Raw genomic sequence first — 16,210 nt, 5'->3', positions numbered from 1 at the left:
CGGCCTCGGCGCTACCAGCACCGCACTCTCCTGAGTGAGCCACGGGGCCGGCCCTTTACATGAAATTTTGAAGTGCCCTCATATATTGAGAAGAGTGGTCAGTGAGTTTCTCATTGCTGGCAAAGGAAAGTACACTATAATCACAAAAAGGAAAAAAACAGAATTAGTTAATAATGGGAAAAATTAAAACTGTGTGTCATGTGATAGAATGCGGTAAGAAACACACGGCATCATGTCTGTGATATTCCTACCAAAATTGCATAAATTGAATTTAATCGTGAGGAAAACATCAGACAAATGAAAATTGAGGAAGATGCTCAAAGAAACTGGCCTATAATTTTCAAAAGTGCCAAGATCAAAAATGTCAAGAAAAGACTGGAGAAATTCCAGACTGAAAGAATCTAATGGAACATGACAACTAAATACAATATATAATTCTTTTGCTATTAAGGGCATTATTAAGACAATTGGCAAAATTTGAACAGGCTCTGAGGATTAGAGGGTAGCAACATAGTAGTGTTAATTTCCTGATTTTGATGGTTATATTGTGGTTATGTAGGACAACATCCTCATTTGTAGGAATACTTATACACTTTATCCGTATGTATACATACAGTTTACATATTTAAGTTATCAGCAGTAATAGGGCCATCAGGTCAGCATCTGACTCTCAAATGGTTAAGGGAAAAAATGTTCTCAGTTCTATACTTGAAACTTTTTTATAATTTTGTGATTATATGTAGATATAATATTTATTATAAGGGAATGAACAATTTTATGCTAATATAAAATTAGATATATAAATGGACAAAAACTCTTGAAAGACACAAACTATCAAAGTTCACTCAAGAAAAAATAGATAATCTGAATTGTCATACATCTATTAAGGAAATTGCATTTGTAGTTAAGAGCAGTCTCACAAAGAAAACTCCAGGTACAGAGGGCCTAATTTGTACATTTAGCAAACATTTAATGAAGAAAAAGAAATATCAATTCTACAGAACCTCTTCCAGAAACTCTAAAAAACATGAATACTTCCCAACTTATTCTATGAGGCCAGCATCATTGATAACAAAGCCAGGAAAAAGACATCACAAACAAACAAACAAACAAACAAACAAAAACTACAAACCACTCATGAATACAGATGCAGAAATTTTACACAAATATTATCAAATTGGATTTAACAATATATATTTTAAAAATCAACCAAGAGGAGTTTACCACAGAAATGCAAAGTTAGCTTAACATTTGAAAATCAATCAGTGTAATTCACTATATTAATAGAACATTTATGGGCAAATGATTTTTGACAAAGGTGCAAAGGTAACTCAGTATGATAAGAATAGTCTTTTCACCAAATAGTGGATGAAACAACTGAGCAAAAAAATAAACTTTGACTCAAACTTTGCACCATGTATAAAAACTAACTCAAAATAGGTTATAAATAGTGTAAAACCTAAAACTTACAGATGAAAACATAGGAGAAGATCTTTGTGACTTTTGTGAGGCAAAGATTCCTTAGATACAACACCAAAAATACAATGCAGAGAAAAAAAATTGATATTGAATTTCAATAAAATTAATAACTTTGTTCTTCAAAAAACACTGCTAAAGGAATGAAAAACAAGTTATGGGCTGAAAAAAAATATTTGCTTGTATTCAGAAATTCATAAAACTCTCAAAACACTATAATAAGGAAACAACCCAATTAACAAAAGTGGGCAAAGGAGTTGAACAAACACTTCATCAAAGATATATAGATGGCAAATAAGCACATAAAAGGATACTCAGCATATTAGTCATTTTACGAATGCAAGTCAAAGCCACCGTCAGAAACCACTACACACTTATTACAATGACAAAAATTAAAAGAACTTACCATAACAAGTGTTGATGAGGATGAGGAGCAACTAGAGCTCTCTCATACACTACTGGTAGGGATATAAAATGGTACATCAAATTTTTAAAACAGTTTGGTAATTTCTCATAAAGTTAAACATATACCTACTGTATGATCCAACCATCCCACCTCCTAGGTATAAGGAGAAATGAAAGCATATGTCTTTATAAATACTTTGGCACACATTTTCAAATCAGCTTTATGTATAATAGAAAAAAACTGGAAACAACTCAAATTTTGATCAACAGATGAAGAAATTGTGCTTCATCCATACAATGAAATACCATTCAGCGATAAAAAGGAATGAATTGTTGATACATACTACAACATGGAAGGATCCCAAAATAATGATGCTAAGTGAAAGAAGCCAGACAAAAAAGAGTACATACTGTAAGATTCCATTTATATAAAATTCTAGAAAATACAAAATAATCTATAGTGACAGAAAGCAGTGGTTGCCTGGGTCTGAATGGGGGGCACAGGTGTAAGGGAGAGGGAGAGATTATAGAGGAGCAGGAGGAAACTTCTGGGAGTGAAGGATATATTCATTATCTTGATTTTGGTGATGGGTTTATGGGTATATACATGTGCCCAAACTTATCATATTATATACTTTAAATATTTGGGATTTTTTAAAAGTCACAAGACATATAATGGCTAAGAGATTTCCTCCAACTCATATTACTACTTAGAGGTAAAGATCATTGTATATACCTCAACTACATAGGAGGTATTTAATAAATATTTGTTCAAGAATTTAAAATGTGTGGGCTGGCAGGTTAGCTCACTTGGTTAGAGCTTGGTGCTGATAACATCAAAGTCAAGGGTTTGGATCCGTGTACAGGCTGACATCCAAAAAAAAAAAGAATTTAAAATGTGAGAGAGAGTGTCATTTTCCTACTCAAAACACTCCAATGGCTTCCCATGATACTCAGATAAAAACTAAAATTTCTTAGCTTGGCCTGCAAGCCCCTGCATTACCTACCTGGCCTGTTTGTCTGTCTCCAACCTCATTTCCTACTACTCTCCTTCACTGCACCCTAGACACAGAAGCCCTCGCTCTGTTCCCAGAATATCCCCTGCTCATTCCCTCCTCAGGCCTTAGTACTTGCTATTCCCCGTGCCTGGAACTTGTTCCCAGATCTTCCCATAACTTACATCCTTGCTTTCCAGGCCCCCTCTAATGCTGCTACCCTCAGGTCGCACGTAACATACCCTCCACCCCAGACTCTTGGCACTCCCTATTGCCTCACCCTATCTTCTTTTTCTTATTTAGCTTTTACCATTACCTGACTATTATATAGTTATTTGCTTGGTTTCTTGTCTTTCACCTCCACTAGAAAAGAAGCAATCTGAGAGTAGAGACTGTGTCTTCTTCACAAATGCATCCCCAGTACCTAGAACATTGCCTGACACATAATAGGTGCTTGATAAGTATTTGCTGAATGAATGAGCTTAGACCCAGTTGAATGGGACCCTTACAGTCATGCAATTATAGTTATTTAATCTCTCACAGCCTCAGTTTCTTTATTTCCTACTTTAAGGGCTGTTGTGAGGATTCAATGAGATAATGCATTTAAAGCATTTAGTGCGATGCACAGCACATGGTAGGTGGCTCACATGTCCTCTTATTCTATTTTGATATATTAACCATTACATCTGCCATTTTTCTATGACCCATGACTCTTCACCCCAATTTAGGCAGCATCAGCTAGGGAATTATATACTCACTGTCCTCAAGGAAAGGATGGCACAGCAGAAATAGAGGTAGTGTCCTCTACCTGGCTAAATTATTGCTGAAATTGTTTGAGAAATTACTTAATTAGGCACAGAGCTCTCAGATTCAAATATGCTAAGCACATATTCTTTCTTTTTTTCTAACACTGGTAGACATATATAAATTAACTATACCTAGTTTAAATATATCTACGAGTTAACATTATCTTTCTGTAAACTATGAACTAGCAGAATTTTCTATGACCTATATTAAATTTTTAGAAATAAGAATGTGCCTGTTAAACACATACTTGCAATTACTGGCTTTGTATTGCTCTTATCGTGACAGTCGAATCCTGAATCTTTTAAGAAAGGATTTATTCTAGAGAATATTATATGGTAAAAATCAGGTTGGGCTGGCCGGTTAGCTCAGTTAGTTAGAATGTGGTGTTAACACCGAGGTCAAGGGTTTGGATCCCTTACCAGCCAGCCAACACCCCATGCCCCACCAAAAAAAATATATATATATATATTTTATATTTATATATATATATTATATATATTTTATATTTATATATATATTATATATTTATATATATTATATATTTATATATATATTATATATTTATATATTATATATTTATATATATTATATATTTATATATATATATATTTATATATAATATATATATATATATATATATATGACGTTCACAAAATATTTTAAATGATATTTCCATGTTACTGGGTCAGATAAGTCCTAGCCAAGATGATATATAAACAGGATATCTAATTTTTTCAAAAATCACATATAAAATCTTTCAAAGGAGTCTTTTCATTATAGTTACATTTTATTTAAGCAATTAAATAAACAGACACTTTACCCTAAACCAGTGGTTTGCAAACTTGAGTGTGCATCGGAATCTCCCAGCAGGCTTGTTAAAATACATTTTGCTGTGTCCTTACCAACAGAGTTTCTGATTCAGTAAATCTAGAGTGGGAGTCAGAGAAACTGCATTTCTAACAAATTCCCAGGGGATGTTAATGCTGCTGATCTCCAGACCAAATTTTGAAAACCATTCACTAAACTATTTGGCTGGATGAATCTCAAATCTTATTAAGGCCAAAAATTATTTACAATGGTAACTATCTATGAAAGAAAATTTTAAGATTCCTTATGTACAATGTATTGTACCAACCACAATACAGGTTATTTTGACATTTAAATAAATCAATGCACAAATCGACATTTACTGAGTTCATAGGAGTAGAAAGAGCATTGAGCTGATTCTCAAGATGACCTGCTTTCTAGTTCTATCCCTACAACTATCTGTGATTATGGTACAAATACTCTCCCTAGACCCAAGTTTCCACATCTGTAGACTGAGGAAAGAGAGCAAGATAATCTCTAAGTCATCCTCCATCTCTGTAACCACCCAATGATTCTTTGATAGTACTATGTACAAGCCAATGTGCTAAGTGAAGTGAGGGAGAGGTAAAACACAAAGTTTGCTCTTTATGTGGGAACACAAGCCACTCCCTGAAAAAGATACAAGCGCAAGCCAAAGGGAAATCCCAAATAATAGTGCTTCAGAATTGCATCTTAGCAGTACGTTAGGAAAACCACTTCTTCACTCAGTCTCAGACTGAGGGAATTTGGACCTGTTCTATAATATCAATGTTTATAACAGTAAAAACCCTTACCCCTTCTATTTTTTCTTTCTTTCCTTTCTCTTCCCCTTTTGATAAATATTTACTGGAACCTGGTAAGAAATAAGGAAATACTATGAGTGAAGCCAGGGCAAAGCGCCTGAGCTCAAATCATATCAGCTTAACAAGTTACTTTATCTCACCAAGACTGTTTCATCACCTGTGATACTGTTATTGTGAGACTCATATGAGATAATACATATAAAGTTTTTAATGAAAGCCTGCCACAGAATGAGAAAATAAATGTTATTATATTTCTGAATCTCCTCAGAGCACACAGAGATATATGCTGCTAGAAACTTGAGTAACTTAAAGATGAACAATGGCCAGAAATGTAGGCTTCAGAGATGAGAGAGTGAAGGAATAATGAAAATGAATGTGATCACTAATGGAGGGAATGCAGAACAAGTGGAGAGTAAGGGGGATTTCACTGTTTATGGATTAAGAAGTAGACTAGCATAGTGATTAAGAGTGTGGGCTCTTGGAGACGACTGCCTGGATTTGAACCCTGGCTCTGCAATTTAGTACCTGTATTTGGCAAATTGTTTAACTTTTCTGTGCCTCATTGCTCATGTGTAAGATGGGAATAATGATGGTATTTAACCTCTTATTCTGAAGATTTTCTTTTTCTTTTTACTTTTTTCTCTTTAAAATTTTTTTTATTTATTCTTATTTTGTTATTTTGAAGGTTAAATGAACTCAGTAAGTGAAAGCTGCTATTATCACGATCTCTTGATTAAATTCACTAGTCACTCTAGTGAAGCTCTTGTTTCTAGAATGACTAAGTGCCACAGAGGGGCAGTTATTGTTTACTCTTGTTCGAGCTGCATTCAAACATGTTCCTAGAAATGCTTCCCTGAGGACTCGTGCTTCTCCTTTGAAGTTTATCCACATAACGTTTATTTTATTTTATTTTTTTATTTTATTTTATTTTTTTTAAAAGATGCCGGGTAAAGGGATTTTAACCCTTGGCTTGTTGTTGTCAGCACCACACTCAGCCAGTGAGTGAACCAGCCTTCCCTGTATAGGATCTGAACCCATGGCCTTGGTGTTATCAGCACCACACTCTCCTGAGTGAGCCACAGGCCGGCCCCCACATAAAGTTTAGATTAGGTTCACAACCCTTTCTTAAAACAGAGAAGGGCTTAAGCCTATGGTTCCCAAATTTTGTTGCACATTAGACTCACTGGGGAGGTTTTAAAAATACTGTTGCCCACATTTTACCCCTTATCAATGAAATTTAGAATGCCTGGAGAGAGAAGTCCAGGCATCAGGAATATTTTTTAGAGTCCAATATTCAACAAAATGTGGGAACCGCTAGCTTAACGGACTCCTTTTCCTTCTGTGCTTAGGATGCTGAATAAATCTAAACCCTTGCCCTGAGATATTGTTTTTTTTTTTCTAAGTAATGTGTATAAAATTTGGAAAGTATGTCCTCAAGTTCTAAACTAAATTGCTCTTCCAATACTGTTAGTCAATAGTGACCTCTGGTGGTCTGATAATAAACTAAATCTGATTTTCTTGGTGCAGGAAAACTCTTAACAGGAAAAAGGTGTAATGACCACTCTCTCCACCTATACACATATTATCTAGAAGACAAAACTGTGACCTAAAGAGTAAGTTGAGCAAGGTCAAATAAGAATCATTGATGGGGAGAGTGGGGATCCTTGCACCTGGATGGGTGGAACTGGAACCTGACTGGCCCACCCACTTCCCTTTCCTCTCAAGGGCATCCTCCCCCAGTGTGGCCTCCTTTTCACACCTTCCCAGTATGAGCAACAGCAGTGTTCATCAACAGCTTCTAGGTTCTTTCTAACTCCCAAGCATTACCCTGATTCCTGTAACTGCCAAACACAGCCATAGCTGACCTGAACAAGAAGTATTTGGAGAGAAGTAGTGATCCCTCTCCTCTATGCTCTAGGGTTTTAATTTCCCCTGTGCGGTAGAAGGCACTGTTAGCTATGGAAATCTGATGGATTGAGCCAAGAAGTGGAGGCCCATTCTTCTCTACGAATAACTGTCCCCATCTTACAAATTAGGGAAATAGGGCCCAATGAAGGTAATTACCCAGACCACTCATCTTATCACACCCTTTCTCTCTGTCCTGAATCTAAGGGGCTTCATATCTAGTGGGAAAACCGAGGCTCAAGTACAGAACTCTCCTCTCCAAGTGGGCTTCTGAAAGCTCCTGGCTGACCTGAAGTTGGAGGGTAGAGATTTAAGATTTAAGGGGGAAGGAGGCGGGGAGGGGAGGAGGATCCTTGCACCTAGACCGGTGGAGTTGAGGACCTGAAGCAGGAATTAAGTGGAATGTGAGGACTGAAGACCAGGAGCAAGAGAGGAGAGAAGGCTGGGCCCCACATACGTGGCTTCTCTAGAGACTGAGACTAGCCAGCGGCTCCACCGCCCCTACCTCACCTTCCGCAGCGGATGTCCGATGGCCCCCATGGCGTGGCACTAAGGGCACTGGAACCCCTAAAGACCAAGACACCTTCCAAGTCAGTGTGAGCAGGAGAGGACCTGGGAGCTAAGGACCCACTGGTTTTCTAGCCGCCTGCTTCTGCTTGACACAAGCAAGGTCAGGCGGCAGCTGTGGAGATTCCTGCCCCTTCCACGCCCTCCAATGTTTCTATCTTTCAGAACTTTTAATGACATCATGAGCTGACAAACCGATAAGTCTAATCGAGACTTTCCAGATACTGTCCCGGGGAGGAAGCCAGGGATTTCCTCGGTTCGGGTGGCAAAGGGAAAGACACGCATCACCCCACCCTCTGCACTCCGGGGCGAAAGTAAAGCTTTCAAACCCAGCGTGAGGACCTGCCTTAGGCTGCTGGGAGTTGTAGTCCTGGATGGAGGGGATTCTGGGAGTAGTAGTTTGGGGGCTCTGACACGCACGCTCAGCTCGATTTCTGCTGCTCTCTGGAGCCTGGGCCTGACCTCACGCGAAGTGCGCACGTGCGGCCGTCCCTTGAGGCTTGGACTGGTGCAGCCTGTGGCGGGCTATTGTCCGTCCCTTTGTCTCTCGGTCTTCCTGGGGGATGGGATTTATTCCTTCCAGAGCTCATGATCTGGAAAGGGCTAACATGCAAACTGGCAGGTGTTATAATTGCTGCCTTAGGCGGAAGCACGTGGGTGGGAAGGTTTCCTGGAGAGAGTGAGGTTGGGGTGGAAACCTACGGGACCAATAGGCAGGAAGCTGTCAAGGGGTACGACCAGGTCCAAGGTCCCTGGGAGAGGGATCAACAAAAGGCCAGCAACCAGAACGGAATTAGTTGATAGAACTTCACCATTGGGTGCGGAGAGAAAGAGGGGATAAGGGGTAGAGAGATAGGTGGAGTATGGAGAGGGACCACCAGAAGCAGGAATAATCAACTCGGGCGTTATTCCTAGGGCAGTGTGGAGACAGAGCTCTATGTGAAAGGTCTTTCCTGCTCGGAATTGGATTTTAGAAAAATACTGCTCCATTGTGGAGGGTAGAGTGGAGGGATTGAAGTTAGAGCCAGGGATTCGTTCATGTGAAGAAATGATGGTGGTCTGGGCTAGAAAAAGAGCGGAGATGGAGAGGGGATGATCTTGTGGCAATAAGGTATATTTAGGAGATAGCCTAGAAAAGGAATGGTCATTGATTGGGTAGGTGATGAGAAATTATTTTGGGCCACCCTGGTGTATGGTGGTGCCATTTATTAGATAGGGAAATTCACACACGTGTACCCAAACATTCATACACAAGATGCCCTTATTTATAAATGATCTCATTCAAAAATAAACTGAAGGTTCGTTTTCAGCCATTTGCACAAACATGGACACGTGGACACACATATGCTATGCACTGATAGACACAAATGCACGTGATGTGTTAGACTTGGAAGGGCACATAGAATCAGTTTAGGTACCTGCCCCTCACCTCTCCTCTTACACACCCCAAGATATGTTGCTCTTCACTGTGTGTCCTTGAGCAAGTGACTTAACCTCTTTTGGATTAGTTTCCAAAGGGCAACTGCTTAGGGAGAGAACAGTCGATTGTAATGATGATGTGACACTGTACATGATCCTTAAATACTAAAGGATTTCTAGTTTGTGTCCATGGATGATGGCACCTGTAGAAGACATAACTGCTCAAAAGAAAGGAACCCATGACAATTCAAAGAGAAGTGGAGAGAAGGATTGAACTAAAACACATCTTCTAGTCTTTAGAAATGCCATCATGGAAGTTGGGGGATCAGGATTCACTTGTGTTGATGATTTAACCAGATGGAATTTATGATGGAGAAATTAACAGCCTCCTTCTGACCACAGAACTATCAACATATGTATTTGTGTTGTCGGTGAGCAAAATGGGAAGTGGCAGAGAAACTTGAAAAGCTGTTTTCTTCTGGGGCTCTCTTAGAGGCAGGATTGAGCCACAGCCAGTGCTGGGCTGAGCCAGGCAGGTGAGTGACTTCCCCATTAGATAGATTCTTATCCGGGCTGAGGAGAGGCTCTGCAGGGTCTGCAGCATGTGTTCTTAGCAAGAGGAAGAGAAGAGGGACCTAGTTTTGCCCACAGGGAGAGAGAAGTGGCAACTAGGCTCTCTTTTCTCCATGTGATCGGGAAGTACATCTAGGAAGGAACTAAAAATTCACACAATTGTGCTAATGGTTTTACTCCAATCAAAAGTGGAGAAGAATACAGAGGAGATCCCAAGTTGAGCAGAGAGGAGGGACCTCCATTTCAGAAGCCATAAGTCTCCAGCGTTAAACAAAAATTACAGGAGGCCATAGTTTGGGAGCCTGCACTAGGCCCCAATAGACCAGATTTTTTAAAAAATGGAGTCAGTCATGCTGAGGTTCCACATCACCGAGATAAAACTAAGTTGTTATCTGACCCTGTGAGAAATCAGGAGAGAGATAACAGAGATTTCTCAAACAGGCCAATTTCAATCTTCAATTGGCATGATAATGAAGTTCCTTCTGTTTTAATCTTTAACCTGAAGCAACTTGTTAACCAATCAGTATTTTTCTGTTATCCTGTCTCCCTGTTCCCACCTTATGTGAAACTTTGAAATGACTGCTATGCATTGAATGTGACCCCAAAGTTTCACATATTAGAAACTTAATCCCCACAGTGACAGTGTTAAGGATTGACCCATTCATGGAGTAATAAGTTGATGGTTTAATAGGTGGTAATGGGTGTGATTCTGATGGCTTTAAAAGGTTAGCTCTCTCTTGCTCAGCCATTCACCATGTGACACCCTCTGTCAGACAACACAGGAACACCCGGGCAAATGTGCATAATTACATTAGACTATAACCAAGGAACACCTGGGTGCAAGTGCATATTTACATCAAATGTTCAGCAAGATTCTGAATATCTGAGGGACTCTTACATTTACCTTCGATTTCTTTACACACCGGTGACTCAACTCCCTCTGGCCAGCTCCCAGGTATGGGGTAACTGTAGGGAGCCTGTAGCAGGGCAAATCTCAGCTTCTTGGTATGGAGGAGAAGGTGGTAGAGGAATGGTCTTTCCCTGGGGATTGTATGTGGTTTCAGATACCCTAGATATTTTCACACCTGGAGGAAATCATCCTAAATAGAGAAGGCCTTTGTTACTGGGGTAACTTTTGTTAAACTGACAAGTTTAAATTTTGACTGAATTTAATTGAGCAAAAAAAAAAAAAAAAGAAAAACAAAATGATCAAAGAAAAAACAAAAACCATTCCCAAATTGGGTAGTCCTCTGAACCAGAACAAGTTGAGAGAACTCCAACTAATAACATGATCTGACAGCATTTATAGGAAATGGAAGTAAAATGTAGAGACTGCTTAATTGGTTACAGAGTCTAATGCAATTAACTAAAGCTCAGCTACCTCAGTTAAACTTCATATTAGTTTGGTCTCTTAGGCTTAGTGCAGGAGCCTAGTCCAAATCAATGGCCTCCCACAAATTTTATTTAACACTTCCTGGAGATATCCCAGGGGCCCAAGTGTACAAGTATCAGGGGTGTCAGGGTGTGAGGAAAATAGAATAGTTTAGTCAGACTGCCTCCCCTCAGGTCTGGTTGGGGGTGGTGCAGCACATTCTTTGTAAACAAGTTGTGTGTGGGTGGAGTTAGTGCACATGCTCACCAATGTATCTTTTAGTTTGTTGCTATTGTGTGTTCTTCAGAGTGTGTGCAGCAGTGGCTGGCCAGCAGAGAGCTCACATCTAAAAATAGAGCATGTTTGCTGGCAGCTGCTCAGTTTTTCTTTGGACTTTGCCTGTAGCAGATGAGTTTCTGAGTTTCTCTTCAGACTGTCCAGCTTTTAGATGTGTGTGTGCTGAATAAAGCTTACTATTCCTTCAACTAAGGCTCCTAGGACGTTTTTTCCAGTTACCTAGCTTATAGACCTGTGTGAAGGGTTTGTGTCCCTGTCTGGACAATGGGCTTGAGGAGTCTGTGAGCTCCAGACCCAGCCCTAGCTCTACACAGGGGAAGGACATATAGCAGCTGCATTGGGCAATGAAGGAAAAGGAGGCTATCACTCAGCAGAACTTTCCCCTATGCAGCTAATGCTTCAGAGACCCTTACAGTTCCTGAACGTTTATTCTTCTGAAGTGCCCTCTTCCCCGTGACTCATTAATAAGGTGATCCAATCTATTTTTTTGCAACAAGCAGACAGGAACTGAATCAGTCTGAGACTGTGCTTTGGCCTACACAGATAAGTTAGATTGTCAGCTACTTGTCACCCCGTATCTCTAGTGTCCAAAGAAAGTTCTGTCGTATAGGAGGTAACCAACAAATATTTTTCAAATAACTAAATATTAAGTGCTATCTTAGCTAATGCAATAAAATAAAGGACCCTGGAGGAAAAAAAGTATGGTCTTGCCTGGAGAGAAAAGAGCTCCCTAATTTGCTAAGTCCTAAAGAGTCACACTTCAGTCAATTATCATGCCTCTGGCTTAATTTGGGGGGTGGGGGATAGTGTTGGGCTAGGGCTCAGACCATTCAAACCCATTGTAGAGAGACTGGGTTGCAGACCCCTCATATGCAGGTCATGAGCTAGATAACTGGAAAAGATCTTGGGAACCGTCGGCAAAGTTGACATGCTTCATTCAGATACAAGCTCAGTCCCCGGCCTCCTCAGCAGCAGTAGCAACAGCCTCTGGCAGATCCAGCAGCAGTGGGGCCAGGTGGCAGCCTGGTGGTGGCCTGGGGTCCTCCCAGGGGCATACTGGGGGAAGGGGGCCATGTGGATCAGAGCCGTTTGTCCTTTATATTCAAGTCCGATAACCCAGGAGCACCTGTATTTGGGTCAGACAACCAAAGAACACCTGAGTGCACATGTGCAATTACATCAGACAATAACCAAGGAACACCTGGGTGCGTGTGTGCAATTAACATATTTACATTAAACAGGATAGGTCATGTTTGGCGAATTTCCGAACATCTGAGGAATCTGACCATTTACTTTCACTGTCCTTACAGCTATTAAAAGATAAGCCTTATTTCTTATTAGTTCTTTCTTTAGCCTATATTCTCAGGTTTTCCTGCCTCCAGCTTTAGAGAATAAAAGTGCAGTATGACCCAATGCCCATTTTAAGAGTTGTATAAATTTTGAATTAGAAGGCAAATAGAATTTTATATCTAAATTCCAAAAACCATCTCACAACTTCCTTCACCCAAAAGATAATATGAAACCTTTTAAGTTTCAAAACTTAATGCTAGGGCTGGCCCGTGGCTCACTTGGGAGAGTGTGGTGTTAACACCAAGGCCACAGGTTCGGATCCCTATATAGGGATGGCCGGTTAGCTCACTTGGGAGAGTGTGGTGCTGACACCACCAACTCAAGGGTTAAGATCCCCTTATCGGCCATCTTTAAAAAACAACAACAAAACTTAATGCTAATTACACAGTCATTTTCTATTCAAAAATCTGTTATATAAGTGGTTTAATTCCAGGAACACTTTGAGGCATACTAAAAATGCTTCTAAGGGGTGCTCATGATGGTTTTACATTTCTTATAAAAGCATCAGTAGCACCTACCACAGAAACTACTTAATGAGTAGAGAGCTGATTACAGTTGTTCTATGCAAGAAATGTACAAATTCTAAGTGGTAAAGCCCAAAGAATGGAAGAAAGAGTAAAGCTAGAGCTTACAGACCCCTCGACTCTGTTGCACAGATGGGTCACAAACCCTCCACACGCAGGTCTGTGAGCTAGGTAATAGAAAAAAAGGTCCTGGGAGCCATGGGTATAGAAAAATGAATGGGTTTTATTCAGATCTAGGAGCAACTGTCCTAGTGGCTTCTCTGAGGGTTCTGAGAAGCAGTATGGATCAGAGCTGTAAGTCTTTTATACTTAAGTCCATAACCCTGGACACCTGGGTGCCCTTACATAATTACATTAAGTAGTAAACAAGGAACACCTGAGCATATTTACCGCAAATACTTGGCAAGATTCTAAGGGGCCCTGACCATTTTTCTATTTTTTCCCCAACAATCCACCCCTTCAGGGCCCCTCGCCGTACAATGTAAGCATTCAGAATTTTCCACGATGTTGCCTTAGCGAGGATAAATGACCCTTACATTCATATAACCTATTGTCTGTCCAATATGCCTTAAGGCTTGTCCTGTCGTTCTGTTCTTTCAACTATTAGCCGCACATGTCTGGTTAGTAGTCATCATTGGTGTAAAGTTCAGTGTATATTCAATAAGTATATTCAATAAGCCAACACATTGGTCACACGAACGTCTGTCTGTATCCAGTTGACTCTGGTGCCTGCAGCCAGAACACTATGGGTGAAAAGACAGAAGGGTTATTGGTACCAATAGGGGGAGTTCTCGCCTCTCTGGTAAGATCCATGCTAGTTTGCCATCCTGGGAAAGGATGGTTGCAGGAATAGGTATCTTACCCGGTTTATGATACCATACATTATCTGCTAGTACTGTTGGATCTGTAGGTTCTATACGTAACAGTATAGGGGAACTCATAATCAGCCATAATAGTACAAATGTGCCCTTTGGAATAGAGCGCTTATCTGTTCCAGGCCATGTTACCTTTACTCGAGGAGGCCCTTGTCACCCAAGGTGAAATTTGTAAGTCTTCTTCTAATTCTTTCCCCCAAGGCCCTATTAGACCTACCCAGCGTATATGAGGGGCGTCTATTCTCCAAGGCCATTCCCATTGTACTGTTTGTCACTATTGTAAACAGGTTGGGGCTGGTAAGAGAATATTTCCATTCTTGCCATATCCTGGCTTCAAAAGCTCATCTCTAGTAGTGACTTGCAGTTGTATAGGTGCTGCAATCCTATGCAACAGAGCTTTCACTGGAGAGGGCCCACCCTTGCAGGGTCTCTCATTTAGAATTCTGACTGTTAGCCATAACTGCTGTGTTCACCCCTTTAGGGATGGGGGTTGGGAAGATAGCCTTAGCCCCTTTTAAATTTTTTTTTATTTTTCCTTGATATACAATGTGGTTGATTATTGTGGCCCATTACCGAAACCGCCCTCCCTCCTCCCTCTCCCCCCTCCCTCCCAACAATGTCCTTTCTGTTTGCTTGTCGTATCAACTTCAAGTAATTGTAGTTGTTATGTCTTCTTCCCCGCCCCTCCCCGGTTTTTCTGTCTGTGTGTGTGTGAATTTATTTATTTATTTTTAGCTCCCACCAATAAGTGAGAACATGTGGTATTTCTCTTTCTGTGCCTGACTCGTTTCACTTAATATAATTCTCTCAAGGTCCATCCATGTTGTTGCAAATGGCAGTATTTCATTCGTTTTTATAGCTGAGTAGTATTCCATTGTGTAGATGTACCACATTTTCCGTAGCCACTCATCCGATGATGGACATTTGGGCTGGTTCCAACTCTTGGCTATTGTAAAGAGTGCTGCGATGAACATTGGGGAACAGGTATACCTTCGAATTGATGATTTCCATTCCTCTGGGTGTATTCCCAACAGTGGGATAGCTGGGTCGTATGGTAGATCTATCTGCAGTTGTTTGAGAAACCTCCATACCATTTTCCATAGAGGCTGCACCATTTTGCAGTCCCACCAACAATGTATGAGAGTTCCTTTTTCTCTGCAACCTCGCCAGCATTTATCGTTCAGAGTCTTTTGGATTTTAGCCGTCCTCACTGGGATGAGATGGTATCTCAGTGTGGTTTTGATTTGCATTTCCCGAATGCTGAGTGATGTTGAGCATTTTTTCATGTGTCTCTTGGCCATTTGTATATCTTCCTTAGAGAAATGCCTATTTAGCTCTTGTGCCCATTTTTAAAATTGGGTTGCTTGTTTTTTTCTTGTAAAGTTGTTTGACTTCCTTGTATATTCTGGATATTAATCCTTTGTCAGATGTATATTTTGCAAATGTTTTCTCCCACTCTGTTGGTTGTCTTTTAACTCTGTTAATTGTTTCTTTTGCTGTGCAGAAGCTTCTTAGTTTGATATAATCCCATTTGTTTATTTTTCCTTTGGTTGCCCGTGCTTTTGGGGTCATATTCATGAAGTCTGTGTCCAGTCCTACTTCCTGAAGTGTTTCTCCTGTTTTCTTTAAGAAGTTTTGTTTCAGGGTGTATATTTAATTCTTTAATCCATTTTGAGTTGACTTTAGTGTATGGTGAAAGGTAAGGGTCTAGTTTCATTCTCCTACATATTGATATCCTGTTCTCCCAGCACCATTTGCTAAAGAGGCTGTCTCTTCCCCAGTGTATAGGCTTGGTGCCTTTGTCAAAGATCAGATGGCTGTAGGTGTGTGGGTTGATTTCTGGATTCTCTATTCCATTGATCAGTGTGTCTGTTTTTATGCCAGTACCATACGGTTTTGGTTATTATAGCTTTGTAGTATAGCTTAAAGTCAGGTAGTGTTATGCCTCCAGCTTTATTTTTTTCTTAGCCCCTTTTTAAAAAGACCATTGTATCGT

Source organism: Cynocephalus volans, chromosome 1, assembly GCF_027409185.1.
Source record: "Cynocephalus volans isolate mCynVol1 chromosome 1, mCynVol1.pri, whole genome shotgun sequence".
Taxonomy (NCBI): Eukaryota; Metazoa; Chordata; class Mammalia; order Dermoptera; family Cynocephalidae; genus Cynocephalus; species Cynocephalus volans.
Note: the sequence above shows the minus strand (reverse complement) of the source record.